This window comes from Elephantulus edwardii, unplaced genomic scaffold, assembly GCF_000299155.1.
Source record: "Elephantulus edwardii isolate Elephantulus edwardi_28Jun2011 unplaced genomic scaffold, EleEdw1.0 scaffold00168, whole genome shotgun sequence".
Taxonomy (NCBI): Eukaryota; Metazoa; Chordata; class Mammalia; order Macroscelidea; family Macroscelididae; genus Elephantulus; species Elephantulus edwardii.
The window spans coordinates 435,314-445,828 of record NW_006399918.1 but is presented as its reverse complement, the minus strand read 5'-3'; the positions used below and the strand labels follow the sequence as shown (position 1 = coordinate 445,828).

The following is a 10,515-nucleotide window of genomic DNA, read 5'->3' as shown; positions in this document are numbered from 1 at the left end:
TTCATTCCTATTTTATCCTCTCCTGGTTGTAGATTTTTCAGGTTGCTTGGAAGACTGCTTATGTTGTGGGTTAGGACTTCTAGAGTTCTTCCAAGCTTTTCTTTAATGAAATGTACAGTCCTTGGTTTTAGTACTAAGTTCATGATCCATTTTGAGTTGGGTTTTGTGTATGACGTGAGATGTGAATCTTGCTTGAGTTTTTTGCAGGCACTTTTCCAATTTTGCCAGCACCATTTGTTGAAAATCTTGTCATTTCCCCCCTTAACTGATTTCATCTCCTTATAAAAAATCAATTGACCATAAATAGATGGGCTGATTTCTGGATTTTCTACTCTATTCTATTGATCTATGTGTCTGTCATTATACAAGTACCATGCTGTCTTGACCACCACAGCAGTGTAGTAGGATTTGAAATCAGGGATTGAGATGCCTCCTACCTTATTTCTCTTTTTAAGGAATTTTTTATTTTTTATTCGGGGCTTCTTTCCATTCCAAATGAAATTGGAAATTGCCTTTTCCATCTCGTTGAAGAGTGGAATTGGTATTTGTATTGGGATTGCCTTGAATAGGTAAGTTGCCTTTGGTAGTATTGTTATTTTCACAGTATTGAGTCTTCCTATCCTTGAACAAGGGATATTCTTCCACTTCTCCAGGTGTCTTTTTGTTTCTTGTAGTAATGTTTTGTAATTTCCTTTGAACATATCCTTTGTGCTTCTACTTATATTTATTCCCAGGTATTTTATCTTGTGATTAGCGATTGTGAAGGGTATTATTTTTCTAAGTTCCAGTTCTGTTTTCTCTTTGTCACTGTAGAGAAATCCAATTGATTTTTTTCTATGTTGACCTTGTGCTGCCACTTTGCTGAATTGGTCAACTATGTCAAACAGTTTCCTTGCTGAGTGATTAGGGTTTTCTATGTATACTATCATATCATCTATGTACAGCAAAAATTTTAGCTCCTCTTTGCTAATTTGGATGCCTCTTATTTCCTTGTCTTATTGCTATCGCTAAGACTTCTAATACAATATTATAAATAGGAGAGGAAATAGTGGACATTCTTGCCTAGTTCCTGTTTTCAAAGGGAATGCCTTTAATCTCTCTCCATTGAGAACAATGTTGGCTTTCATATTTGCGTATATACTTTTTTTTTTTTTTTTTTGCAGGTCGGCCACAGGCCCTTTAATGAGGCAGGTGAATGACAGGCTCTGGGATAGCACAGGTTGGGCCCCATGCCTTGTAAGGAGACAGGTGGGCCAAAGCAGTAGGCTGTAGCCAGAGACAGAGCTGTTCCTTTCACAGCATTCAGGACTCAGTCCCTCCGAAGGGGTACAGTTTCCTCACTGATGCCATCCTTGGTGATGACACAGATCTTGAGCGTATCTCCTGTGTACGCGTCCCGCTCTGCAGCCGAGATGAAGACATTCCGCACCAGACGCAGGGCCCTGTCTAGGGATAGCGGGAAGAGCTCCACATTCTGCATGTTTTTAAACCCAACCTGGTTGTCTAGCAGTGGCTGCAGCATTACACTGGCCGAGCCACCAGCCTTGAAGGAGTCTCTCTGGTAGGAGCCCACTGGGTCAAAGCTGTACGCAGCTCCTTTCCCTTCTTCGTCCAGCCCGCCAATGATGATGTAGACGTAGTAGGGGAAGAACCGCTGTGAGTACAGGATGGTGGAGAGCATGGCAGCAATGGCGCCCGTGGTCATGGCCTTGTTGTTGGAGTGTTTATATATCTTTCGTCTTGCTTCAGTGATCTTGGTAAGTGTGAGACAATCACCATGGAAACCACTGTACCCGATGACTGTTTTGTTTGTTAGTTTGTAACATTGGGACTGTCTCCGGTGTGAATTGAGAACCCTTCACTCAATGGAGTGTCAGAAGCAACGATTGAAAAGTCTTCTCCAGCAATTGCCAATACGATCCCTCTGTTGAAGGCGTAGGGTGAAAAACGCTGCTGCATGGGCCCCGCGGCCAGAACGGCTGCATCTCCAGGTCGCAGCAAGGTAACGGGAAGACAGTGGCAGAGGACATCACCGCACTTTCACTGCTGCTGTCTCACGGCGAGATGCGTATATACTTTTTACTATGTTGTTGTTGTTGTTGTTATGTGCCTTCGAGTGGCTTGCCACTTAGTGACCCTATGTACAACAGCCCTGTGCCAATCGTACTATCTCTGACACTCCCATCCCGATTATCCCAGTCACTGAATCAATCCACCTCATAGAGGGCCTTCCCCTCCTGCGCTGTCCCTCCACCCTCCCAAGCATGATGTCCTTCTACCTTTATTTTTAGTCTTTTTTCATCTTCTTTTTTCCAATATGTCTCTTGTAGATAGCATATTGATGGATTTTGGTTTTTTATCCTATCTGCTACTCTTTTTCTCTTCAGTGGTGCATTTAAACCATTCACATTCAGTTTGATTATTGAGAGGCAAGGTGTTATTGTTATCATTTTCTTCAATTCTTTTTGGTGTTGTTGCTAGTTACTTTAATCCATCCTATTTTCTGTTGCATCTCTGTATGAAGGACATCTCTCAGAATTTCCTGCAAGGCTGGTCTTGTTTTGACACAGTCCCTTAGGTTCTGTATTTCTGGGAATATCTTGATCTCTCCTTCATATTTGATGGACAGTTTTGCTGGGTATAGAATTCTTGGCTGACAGTTGTGTTCTTTGATTGTTCAATATACATGTCATTCCATTGTCTTCTTCCTTGCATGGTTTCTGGTGAGAAATTGGCACTTAGTCTTAGCTGGTCTCCCTTAGAAGTTACTCTTTGTTTTTCTCTCCTGCTTTCAGAATTCTCTTCTTATCTTTTGTTCTGGCAAATTTGACTATGATATGCCTTGGTGTTTTTCTTTTAGGGTCTATTCTATATGGTGTTTGCTCAGCTTCTTAAATATATATTCTCTCATTTTTCATTATACCTGGAAAATTTTCCTTTAGTAATTCTTCCACAACTTTTTCCATGCCTTTTCTTGCTTATTCCTTTCCTGGGATTCCGATGATGCAAATAATATCTCTTTTAATGGTATCCCACATTATTCTTAGGTTTTCTTCTGTTTCCTTCTTTTTAGATTCTGCTTTTTGTTTAATCAGATCTGTGGTGACAATTCTGTCTTCTATTTAACTGATTCTGTGTTTCATCTCTTCAGCTCTGTTCATGTGTCCCTCCATCAAGTTGACAAAATGAGAAACCTTAGACCTCATATTTTGGATCATGGTTTCTTGTTTTTCCAGTGCCTTTAATGCCTTGTTTGTTTATCTGCACTGTTTTGGATTGTTGTTGTTTTTTTAAGTTCCTCTTGATTTTTGCTTGCATAATCCTGTAATTCATCAAGTTTGTTTTTCATCCATTGAAAATCTTCAAACATTGTTCTTTTAAATTCTGTGTCAGAAAATTCCATCAGACTTTCTGGCTCCAGGGACCCATTGCTTCTGTGTCATTTTGTTCGGGGTGATATCTTGCTTTGGGCTTGCGTGGAAAGTAAGGTACCCTGCTTCTTTGGGGACATTGATGTGGTAGAGTTTTTCATGTCTGAGGTAATAGCTGGTTTTGATTTTATGTCACTGCTCCAGAAGAAGGTTGGGCAGGAACATTATCAAATGCATGTAGGGTGAATACACACTTAGACATACACGTGAGTGGGGAGGAGAGAAGCACACACTGATATATGCAGGAAGGGTAATGGGGGAACCTGAATGAAGGTGGAGGAAGCCTGTTGTTCCCTTCTGGAGACAGTTTCTTACCTCTGTCGAGATGCCCAAGACCTCCCTGTTGTTTGAGTTAGGGGGACCCACGTGGTCAGGCCGGATAACAGTTTGTTCCTCCAAAGTAATTTAATCTTCAATGGCACATGAGTTTTTCAGGGGAGGTTGATAAATCCTATAGCTTTGTTAAATATTTTTTTTTCCTGTCCCAAAGACTAAAGGCCTGGGGCCCCCAAAATTTAAAGATGGTGTTGACCCATGGACTGCTAGGACTCATAGTTTTAGTACCAGCCTGGCATAGGTGGATAGAACTGGAGTATTTCCCACTGCCACACATGTAGAATGAAGCCTGGCCCCACCTCCCTCTCAATCCCAGTTTATCTTTTATGAACTTTATGGTTTGGGGCTTTACTCCCAGATCTCTTATCCACTTTGAGTTGATTGTTGTGTGCGGTATGAGATATAGATCCTGTTTCAGCTTTCTGCCAGTACCATTTGTTAAATATGTTGTCATTTCCCCATTTGATAGGTTTTATTTCTTTGTTTGACCATAGATAGACCTCCCAGTCCACTTTGCAATGCATTTCTTTTTCCAGATTTTTTCATACATATATACCTTTCAGACATTTCTTTCCCTCATCTGTTCCAAAACAGTGTTCGTTATCTATTCACTCTTTTCCTATTCTTCGCCCCAAATCCCATGTCAGTTTTTCTTTATAGCAATGATGTTACACATTATTTGTCCTTTTGTGACTGAGCTATTTCATGCAGCATAATGTCTTACAAATTCCCCTATGTTGTGTAATGTTTTACAAGTTCATTGTTTTTCAGTGCTGAGCAATATTTCATTGCATGAATGGACCATAGTTTTTGTATTCATTTGTTTGTTGATAGACACTTGAATTACTTGACAACCAAATGTTTTTGAAGATTCCATTAGTCATTAGAGAAATGCAGATCCAAGTCAGGAGATGGCACACCACAACAATTATGATGGTTATGGGTAGAATAAAAAAAGACAGACAGTAAGAAATGTTGGTATGTGGAGGATTAGAATACCCTTGCACTCCTGGTGAGAATGAGAACACAAGATTGTGGAAAACAATACCAATGTTGTTACATAAAACAGTCTGGAGCATCTTCAAAACTGGAAGGATCCAGTGGGGACCTAAAAAGACAGGGCAAGGTCCAATGATGGTTAATTTTATAAAACATAATGAATGGGAATTATTGTATGAAACAATTATTAATTGACTGTGACACATAGCTTTGCACCCTGCCCTACCCTGACCAATCTCACTGTCTTGGACACACTTACTTTCATTATCTCAGTTACAGTGTCAATCCATTTCACCCAGGGTCTTCCTCTCCTGCACTCTCCCACCATTCTTCCAAACATGATGACCTGTTCCAAGAACTGGCACCTCCTGGCAATATGCCCAAAGTATCAACAATCTGCATTATGCAGATGACATAAGCCTGCTTGTTGAAACTGAGGAGGCTTGAAGTGCTTGCTGCAGAAAGTGAAGGACCATAGCCTTCAAGACAGATTAAAGCTCAACATCAAGAAAACAAAGATTCTCATCACTGGGTCATTTGGAAGCATCATTATAGATGATGAAGACATTGAGATTGTTGACAGCTTCAGTTTGCTTTGCTCTACCATCAACACTCTTGTTACCAGCTGCCAGGAAATTAAAATATTAATTGCATTGGGAAAGTCTGCTGTCAGAGACCTCTCGAAAGTACTAAAGAGCAATGATGTCATTCTAGAGACTAAGGTGATCCTGATACATCAGAGAGCTGGACAATGACTAGGGATGATAGAGGGAGAGTTGATGCCTTTGAGTTTCAGTGTCAGAGAAGAGTATTGAATATACCATGGACTGCTAGGAGAACAAACAAGTTTGTCCTAGAGAGGATGAAGCCAGACTGGTCTTTGGAGGCAAGGATTCTCAAGCTCCATCTGATATATTTTGGAAATGTTGCAAGGCAGGATCAGTCCTTGGAGAGGGACGTCATGCTTGAAAGGGTGGAGCGACAGAGCAGGAGAGGAAACCTTTGATGAGACGGATTGATTCCATCACTGGGGTAATGGGGATAGGTGTGTTAGAGACAAAAAGGTTGGCAAGGAATAGAGCAGGGTTTAGGGCTCTTCTAAATTGGGTCGCTATGAGTCACAGGCAACTCAATGTCCCATAACAACAACAACAACATGTGAGTTGGAATCTCAAAATTCATGGTCTAAGAAACAATTTGGTTTCACCTTCTCCAGGACAGATCTGTTTGTACTTTTGGCAGTCCATTGTATTATTCCATATTCTTCTCCAGCATCATAACTCAAAGGCAGAGATTCTTCTTCAGTCACCCTTATTGCCCAGCTCTCTGATGCATAGCAATAATTGCAAAGACCATGTACTAGTGGATTAGTGTACACCTTAGTCTCTAGACAGACATCATTGCTATCGTTGTCATTATCCTGGTCTCAGAGGAGACTTTCCATTATTAAAAATCATTCTTACAACTGAAAAAACTTTTTAGTGTGATTTATTGTTACATGCTGTCAAGTTGATGAAGACTCATAGTAACCCTATGAACAGTCCTATTCTGAGCCATCCTTATCATCTCTGATACGGTTGAACCCATTGATACAGTTACTGTGTCACTCCATCTGCTTAAGGTCTTTCTGTTTTACTCTGACCCTTAATTTTTTCCTAGCATAATGTCTTTTTCCAAGGACTGGTCCTCCTGACACTATGCCCAAAGTATGTGAGACAAGTTTCACATCCTTGTATCTAAGGAATACCTGGGTTGTACTTCCTCCAAGATAAATTTGTTTATTCTTTTGGAAGTCCAAAGGCTATTCAGTACTCTTTTCCAGTACCACAGTTTAAACGCATCAATTCTTCTTCTGTCTTTCTTATTTCATTGTACAATTTTCAGATGCATAGGAATCAAGTGAAAAAAAACATGTCTTGGATGAGGCAAACTTTAAGGTTTAAACTGACATCCTTGCTCTTTAGCCTTTTGTAGAGGTTCTTGACATTTTATCTCAGTGAAGAATGGTTGTTGTTACCTACCATTGAGTCACCTGCCACTCGTAGTGTCCCTATTTATAGTTCTGAACGTTGCTTTATCCTGAGCTAGTTTCACTGTCTCCAACACACCCACCCTCATTACCTCAGTTTTTGTGTCATCCCGTCTTATCTCAGGTATTCCTCTCCTGTGCTGAAGCTCTACCTTTCCAAGCATGATGTCCTTCTCCAGTGACTGGTCTCTCCTGGCCATGTGCCCAAAGTATGTGAAACAGAGCTTCAAAATTCTTGCCTCCAAGGAGCATCCTGATTTAACCCTCTCCAGTAATAAACCTGTATGTTCTCTTGGCAGTCCATGGTATATTCAATACTCTTCTCCAGCACCACAACTCGAAGGCATCAATTCTTTTGCCATCTTTGGTCATTGTCCAGCTCTCTGATGCATAGCAAGTAATTGTGAAGACCATGGCCTGAATCAGGTGTACCTTAGTCTCCAGACTGACATCATTACTGTTCAGCACTATTGAAAGGGCCTTTACAACTGCTTTCCCCAGAACAATTCTTGTGATTTCTTTACTGCCTGTGCCAAGAATGTTGATTGTGGAGACAAGCAAACTAAAGCTGTTTATAATCTCACTCTCTTCACTATCTATCACAATACTGCCAACCAGCCCAGTGCCTTTGGTATTGGAGAAGAGTATTGAATATGCCATGGGCTGCTAGAGGAATGAACAGGTTCATCCTGGAGAGGGTTAAACCAGACTGCTCTTTGGAGGCAAAGATTCTAAAGCTTTGCCTGACATAATTTGGACATGTTAAAAGAAGAGACCAATCTTGCAGAGGGATGTCATGCTTGGAAGGGTGGAGGGACAGTGTAAGAGAGGAAGACTCTCGATAAGATTGATTGATTCAGAGACTGGGGTAATGTGGCTAGATGTGTTGGAGGAAATGAGGTTGGCTCAGGATAGCGCAGGGTTTAGGGCTGCTGTACACAGGGTTGCAGTTAGTGGCAGGTGACTCGACAGCACATAACAACAACAACAACATGCATTCTTACATAATTTAAAGTTTCAAAACATATTAAGGTTTACAATTTCAGGGTATAATGATTTAACACTCAATACTTCTTCAAATATAATTTTAAAAAAAGCTTTCACCCCTCCTCAGGTCCCCATCATCAAGCCTATTGTCCAAGGCCACATATCTATGTCACAAACTACACCTCACTACCCCCATCTAGGTCTAGTCTAACAATCTTTTCCTCCTTAAAAAAAGTCTCCTGAAGTCATACTTCTGCAAAGTTCTTATCCAAATCCCTTCCCCCTTTCTAACCAGCGAATAACTACCAAAAAACAAAACCTATAAAAAACTTCCATCATCTAAACCTATCCTATATGCTGAACTCGTACTAAGGCTAACACCACCAAACCCAATACAAACTCATTCTGCCTTCTACTTAGAAAGAAGTCCAGATATCTATCTTCCATTACTTACTATGAACTCCCTGAAATATCAAGATTGGCAATGTGTGCTGTTACAAACTGCCCCATTTATTTGTCTCTTTCTACATCACCCAACAAAGAGACTGGCCTTAGAGAAACCAATACTTTCCACCAAAAAATATATCTCTTCAACTGCTACGTCTTTCAGGTCATACAAACTGGAAGTCCACACAGATCAAGTTCAGCTTCTCTTCCAAGTCAACTTCTAAAAATACCTAAAAGCAAGAACCACCCTCTTTTTTGCCTGCAGACACAGCATCTACTCCTGGCTGCCGACCAAGCCAGGTCCAAATTAAAACCTATCCCTCTAACCTAGCACCTCAAACACAAACAAACCATAACTTTTCTCCCTTTAGTGTCCAGCCTGGGAATAAGCAGGAGCTACTACTAACACTGCAAGCCTCAACATCTTAAAATTCCAGCTTCTCTCAAAAACTCTCCAAGGGGTGGGAGAGATTGGAAGCAGAGGGATGAGAATGTGCAGGGGGAGGGGGCATTAATCATCAGGTACAATCTGATAGGTGGGGGTGAAGAAAATGGAAAGAATTTGTTCTTGAAAACAATGTAGTAGAATTTTGTAAATAAACTAGTAGAAAATTTTTAAAAAGGAGGATGAGAATAGCTGCAAAATTCAAAGAACGTAATCAATGCTAGTAAACAATATTGACAGAAGCTATTGAATTCTTATGTTTTGCTGTGTACATTAATAAAAAATTACAAGAAAGAAAAAAAGAGAAAGCTGATGAAGACTATAATCATGTCACCAAACTGTACAGACAGAAACAGCTGGTGTATGTTCAATTGTGTATGATTTTTTTATAATAAATAAACAATTAAACCAAAAACTATACAAGTAGACAATATTGCAACTCAGCATATTGCAGTCCAAGATCAAATTGTCTCCCCCATAACAGTTGTATTACAAAACAGAGACTTAATCCATTAACTATACATAAAAAAGAAATTTAGTCTCTGCCTGTTTCTAAAAGAAAACTGTTGTTTTGTAATCTTGTAACTGAACACAAGGAGTTCTTTCCCTAGTCAATCACCGATAAAACAGACAGATTGCAATATCCATATGCACTTTATTACAGATCTGGGAGGACAGTGAGTTTCCTTCAAAAACTTCCTTCTCCTCTGGGAGTGGTCGTTAGGCTTTTATACCAGAGTGAGAAACCAACTCACTTTCCAATACACTTTGTTAGCAAAATCAAAGAATTTCTACTTCTGAAAAAAAACCCAACACAACACCCCACCCTTTACAAACAGTTGTTGTTGTTGTTATGTGCCTTCGAGTCACTTGCGACTCATAGCAACCCTATGTACACCAGCCTTAAACTCTGCTCTGTCCTGTGCCAATCTCACTGTCTCTGACACACCCATCCCGATTACCCCAGTCACTGAATCAGTCCACTTCATAGAGGGTCTTCCCCTCCTGCGCTGTCCCTCCACCCTCCCAAGCATGATGTCCCTCTCCAAGAACCAGTCTCTCCTTATAACATGTCCAAAGTATATTAGACGTGGTGTCTCTCATCCTCTCTCCAGGTTCATAGGGTTTCCAGATGCAAGCTATTAAGGAAGTGGATGCCACTCCTCCTTCCAAGCTTGTTATGGCTGGGAAAAACAGTTTCAAAGAGGTAAACTCTGATCTAGAAGGGAGGCAGTTCCTCTCCTGATAATTAGATTAAACTAATTTACATCACTAAAGAAAGGAAACAAAAAATCTTAAGGCAAAGTAGCTAGTTTTACAGGCTGGAGAAAACTGATGTCAGTTTTATAACTACATAATTATAGTTTTATAACTGATACATATTAAGAGAATCCTGAACTTTTTAATACCACCCCATCGAACTAAAGCCCTAAATATATAATCAGGGACCTAGTGACAACCAGAAATTCCCCCTTGGCTACTCACCATCCTAATTCCCTTCCTAGTCATTCCTTTTTTATATATAACTCTTTTCTTAATTAATTTTAATGCAAATTTACAGAGACTTTGGATTTCCTTTCATTCATTGTTGCACTTTTCTCCCTGCCCAATTCTCACCCCCAGTATACTGTTCTCTTTGAAAAGTAAAAGAAAAATTCTTTCATTGTTTTACAATCCCTCCCACCAGGTCCACTCCACTATGCATCCTCCCTTCTGGACTCCTGTCATGACAATAATACCTAATCACATATCCCTTTTAACAGTTGCCACACTCTTTTAAATTGATGACCGTATTTAGAAATACACCTTCTTCTTTCTTCCTTGTTCTTCTCCTTCTTCTT

At 40.2% G+C, this 10,515-nt stretch overlaps 1 pseudogene; it reads right to left on the bottom strand.

Moving 5' to 3' along the window:
* Positions 1-1,309: 1,309 nt before the first annotated feature.
* LOC102855407 overlaps positions 1,310-10,515 on the bottom strand; it is a 41,402-nt pseudogene continuing 32,196 nt past the window's right edge.